A 6,000-nucleotide genomic window follows, 5' to 3' on the forward strand; every position below is an offset into this window, starting at 1 on the left:
AGGCAAATTATTGTTAATAAGAGTGTTTCCTGGGAAACAAATGTTGGGCATGAAAGAAAAAGTAAACAGGCTGTTTTAGAAAATTGAAGATTTTAAGATGTTCAGTGTTTGACAGGCAAGGAAATGTTTTCCAGATGCAACTGGGTCTTTGTAACTTTGATTTCAGCATATTGAAGAACAAAAATGATAGCAACAAAACATTACTTTTATTTGTGTTGTAGAAATATTTCCTTTCTTACACAAAAGCAGAGGAAAAAATTCTCATTCATTCTCATTCCCAAGTCATTCTCAATACACCATTCTATACTATTGAAGGAAAAAACCACATACGTTTTGTTGTGAAATTTTGCCCTGAAGCAAAAGTTCAATGTAGCTGCTTGGATAGACAAAAGATTTGAGCCTAAGAAAAAAGGATTATTAAAGATTTAATCAATTTTTTACAGGAAGTAATTTTTTGGAATAAAAAGGACAAAGTAAAAGGTAAGATGGCAACAAAGCATTGGAAACAAATCGATAAGGGCACTACACGTAATCTAACCCATAACTTACTGGGTGGGATTTGCCACAGATAACCTTTCATTTACATGGTAATGATTTTGCTCAAGCAGCTATGGCGTACAAATTATTCCAATAAAACAGCTTTTGCAAATCGGATCAATACATTTAAAGGTTGGGCATTGTTTCCAGCTTGAACCTCTTAATCTTGACAACACTTTAATTGTTTATCTGGAAAAAATGATAAAGACTTTGTTATGCCAGCACTGATCACTTTTAAAACAGCTTTATGAGAGAAATGAGTCATCGCATGTGTCTTCAAGCTAAGAATATATCTGGAAAATCTTGAAACTGTATCAATGAGATTATAATTAAAAATCTTCATTTTGGCTGCAATTATGTCATTTAGTGAGATATCATTCAGAATTCAATTATCTTTATTAGCAAATTTAATTGTTTGTTTGATAATTAAAAAGCAGAGCGAATTGAGCCCATCTAAGGAGTTTAAACAAGATATCAAGAACTTATATTTTGATATTGGCTTCACACTTTAGTGCTAAATCTATTGAGAATTCCAGGAATTGTCCGTCAAGGTGGTTTATTGCGAACTGAACAGCTGGAATACTTAGGCATTTGCATATGTTAACCTAGTCCCTGTATTTGAAGAAAAAGCACTTATAATGATTGTGTACATTCAGGAAGAAAACCAGAGTTAAGCTTGAATTTTCAAACCCTGGAAATTTTAGAGTTTTTTGAGCAGAAAATAAGGGAAATTTCATTCAAACAGGGATATCATGTGTTGAATTGTGTAAACAATATACCTGTAAAATGAGTGCTGGGTATACAGTTAATGACAATATATGACAAACTTTTTCATAATAATTTTCATAATGATTTTTAGTGTTATTGTTAGTTTTTAAGCACAAAAAAACGTTTTGATGAAGATAATACCTATTTTAAAAAAGGGAGAAACAGGGATACACTCTTAGAAAAAAACTGGAGTCTCCCAGAAAACTGAGATTATTGACCTGTCTATTTGAAATATCAATGATTTACGTTTGACACTTTTGCATCTGTTGGTTTTTTATTGAGATTATCAAAATATTTCTACATGTTCTTCGTAAATATAATTTTTCATCAGTATTCCTATCCTTTCTTTCCACAAAGCCTATAATTCCTGATCTGACATGACTTTTAAAAACAATCTTGTCTTGACAGACTCAATCAACGTTGAGATGATTGAGCTGATTAATGCCAAAATTTTTGGCAAGGCTTAAACAACCTCATTCACAGAGAATGAACTATGACGCATTTGAGCACCAACGCAAAGAGCTGGCTAGCATAAACCAACATTTAAAAAGTAACAGCCATAGCCACCTTTAGTTAGTTATTAAGGGGACCTATTAACAGAGCTCTTTTTCATAATTTCCCCTGCAAACTATTCCTGTTCTGTTTGGTTTTTCTTGCATTTTTGATATTGTTTCTTTTCGGTATTCTACTAATAAAATTTATCTTTAACTTTTATGTAAGGAAATCTTTAACCAGGTCCAGGAAAAGAACTTAGCACAAATCAGAAAGATTTCTGAAGGGTTGCGGCCTCGTGTGGGATCAATTCCCGAAGTGAATCAGAGAATGGGCCGGTCACTTTTCTGAACTAAATTAATGCCAGCGAGTGAAAATCGGTAGGAATCAGAAGAATAGGCTCCCCAGACTACAATGTATTTTTTGTGCACGGTGAATTATTATTTCGCTTCGGGGCTGAAATATTTGTCAAAAACTAATTGAGAACTAGCTATGCTAGCGTGGTGTGTCAAAAGTAATGATAGCTAAAGATAAATCTTGGTTCAAAATGCCATTGATTTATTACGAGAAACTAAAACGTCAATGAAACTTTAAACCATACCTCCAGGCCTTCGTCTTGGTAAAATGGAAGATTCAAGGTTGGCGCGAAAACCTGAAACGAGGCTAATCGTCTATTTGTGGATGTAAAACTTGCAAAGACAAGTAGATACAAGGCAAGTACTGTTGTGTGGATTTCAGAAACATGATCTATTCATTGTCTGAATAAAAAAACATAGCATTGGCTCTAGGGATATATTTTTAGGTAGTTTAGGGCTTGACAAAGTCTCACTAGTAGAACCCCATAGTAGCAGTGGCGGATTTATGGGTTCGAAGAAAGTCTCACCGAATCGAAGAAAGGTTAATTTACTTCAAGGGTTCCCTCAAAGTTTACAACAGTTATTGTGGAAAATTTCCGTACAAAGTGAAAACAGCGTACATAAAATCTGAACATTTTTCGGCGCCTCCACTACCAACTGCCCGTCCTTCAAATTTTAGTCTGGATCCGCCCCTTCATTGGAGAACTGGTGAAAGGATCTACTCTCTTTTTATCATTATTTTTAGGAACACCCAGGCTCAGAATAAACCAATTTTCAAGAAGATCATAAGAAAAATATTCAGTCTCAGCTTGTATGTATATATATTTTTTCAGCAGCAGCCTTCTTAGGCAAGCTTGTAGTTACCGATTGATAAAAGCACATGAAAATATAATCTCATTACAAACAGTTGTTTACACTGAATTATCTAGAATAGCAGACTGGTTGATCGCAAATAAACTTACCCTAAACAAATCTGACTTTCTAATCATCAGACTAATTAAAAACATGTCTTTGTCATGATAACTGGTATCAATACACTTGTACTTCTGCGCACTTTCTAGAGATAGTGCATGGCTGCAAAGCTCTTAAGGGTTCTTTCCATGCGTCGTCTGCAGTAAAGCATCATATTAGATACAGACACTTAAATATCTTCTGATGGAAGTATGTTTTCTTTTTAAGCCCTTTTGTATTTTCTGTTTAATGTATGACTAAAGTCTTTTGTCAGTATTTTACCCTAATTCACATATTGTAATTAAATTTCCATTTATAAATGCCAAATAAGAATCGAACTGTACTGAAATAGACAACAATGGGAAAATCTTAACGTCGATTTCGCAAACTTTTTTGGAATTTGGGTATATTTACCTTTTCAATACGTTCTTCACAATTTAGCTAGTGACCAGGGAAATTTTTAAAAGCTGCAAGATAGAACTTGTAAATTTTTTTAGGGTTGTAGAGCCACATTGCCTTTTTAAAATGTCAACAGCCAAGTGACCTTCCTTTGTTTAAGACAATTGACTATTTTGTAAGAAGAATAGCTTGGCCCCCAGCTAAAGTCCCGTAGAAGAGGTCTTATCGTGTCATGTGCCTAATGACGTGTACACTTAAACTTGAATATACCAATAACAATTGACAGTGAAAAACGTAGTATGATAAAGTTAGAAAATGAAGTAGAGATGAAATTTATATAAATTCATAATAACAAGAAAATGATTTATAAACTAGTAAAAAACGCGACGACTTCTATATGAAATTATGCTGTATGAAATGTAATCCGTTGTTTTGGTCTGAATAATCTAAAATTCACTGTTAAAATGTTTTTTACATTCCTAGAATGCTACCACTTCATGTTGTATAAGGATAGGCTAGGGCTAGGACCTGCGACTTCTAATGCCTTTTAGAATTAGCAATTCAATATGAAGCTCGCAGCGGCATCTTTTATCTCTTGTCTCCGGCAAAAGCTGACAAGATTACAATAACACTATAACTCATTTCTCAAAAAACACCCGACATTAAAGTTCTATAAAATACAAATCTCCAATAGAATTCCATAATAGAACGAATCAAAATCTGAACTGATTTCCGACAATTAACTGCTTGACCCCATTAAGGAGTATAAAATGCGGATCATAAGGACACAAGCACACCGTTAGCAATTTGGTTTGGATATTTGGTCTGTGACGCAGGCTAGATATAATTTGATATTCTAAGTTCCTTTAATTTGCTGATTGCTAATGTTTAATGTTCAAATTTTGGAAGTTTACGTTTTGGCTGGATCTTCATCTGCCTCAGCGTAAAGGTCAGTGTTTGGGGGTAAAAAGGTGATATCAAAAAATAAGAATAAAGAAGAACAAAATCTTGATTTAAATTTTATGTCCTATGTTATGCTGAATTCCCCAAGCTTGGTGTTGCAATAATGTAAGTTTCACTGCAAATGAATATATAAGAATATCAAAAATTGAAAAGTCCCTAATATACGAAATACTTTTGACTTCCAGATGTAGGTTCCTTATATAATGGCTCCTTACAAAAAAGCTTGTATTCTCTACTCTGTGAAACATAAAATTAAAAGATTCACAAATCTGAAAGCAAGATGGAAGATACTTTTGCAGATTTGCCAATGATTGAGCTTGACAATACAGAGACACCTTCAGAAGTATGTTTATTCGTATGGATAAAAAGTAATGGCATACACTCTTTGATTGTTGTTAGATTTAAAGTAAAATATATCTTTTTGACTCGAAGGTATAGTAATGAAAACATTCAAAGGAAAAGATCGGAAAGCTGGTCCGCATTTCATCGAGTTCCTGCCACATCAGCAAAGTAAAAATCACAGATCCGCTCCTTTAAATTGATTCTATTCGCAATGGCGACAATTTTGAACAGAATTAAACAAGATTAATATGCAGTACATATGATTTACAAAGATGAGGATTTAGAAAAACAACAGTAGCGAGTCGAAAGGCTATCCATTGCATAAACGATCAAAAAGGAGCATTTCAATTCACGTCAAAGGAAAAACCTTAAGCTATTTAGACAAATCGATTAAATAGGTCTGAGATGTAGTTGGAAATATTCTGCAGATGAGTGTGGATTCTTTTAAGGTCAAGACAGGATGTCAGAAGGGAAACTTGCAAAGTTATGCTGTGGTTTTTAAGTAGCATGGACTATCGTGAATTGATTAAATGAGCAGTAAATGCTGATTGATGTATGGTCTCTGAAAAAGCTATTTAACACACAGAATTGGTGAATGAGTCTGGTCAATTAGCAAAAAAACAGGACATTGCTCCGCTGTTTTTTGGCCCAATCGTCTTATCAAAAGTATTTGAAAAATCGTGGTATGTATTTATTAGTGAATCATTAAATACGAAAGACTCTTTATATAATTACTTTGATAACGGATGTTTCAAATGATTGCAAACGAAAAGGAGCTCTTTTATTCTGCATGGAAGATGATGAGTTTAAAATGAAGAAGGTGAAGATATACTTGGCAGAATGAGATACCTGTCAAAAGGTATGATTTGGTTAAGCCTAGCTTGAAATGCTTTGTCTATCAATTTTAAACAGGTTTAAACAAGGAAAAATGATCCATCCGGTTTGGTAAGCTAGTAAATTGTGCAAAGATGTCAAAATAGAAACTTCAAGAGCTCTAGAACTTTACAGCTAAAATGAAGATAGAAGTGCGTTGAATTATCGTATGTAATAAACAAGGACTTTAGAGTTGTATAAACCCTTATTACGTCATATAGATTTACTTTCGTTACAATTTCACAGAGCATAAACGAGTAAATTTTACTTATTCATTTCATTTAAGTCCCTTACAAAGTTTAAAAGCGTGCTTGAAATG

The sequence above is a fragment of the Rhopilema esculentum genome, chromosome 16 (genome assembly GCF_057945365.1).
Source record: "Rhopilema esculentum isolate cy_ngs chromosome 16, ASM5794536v1, whole genome shotgun sequence".
Lineage (NCBI taxonomy): Eukaryota > Metazoa > Cnidaria > Scyphozoa > Rhizostomeae > Rhizostomatidae > Rhopilema > Rhopilema esculentum.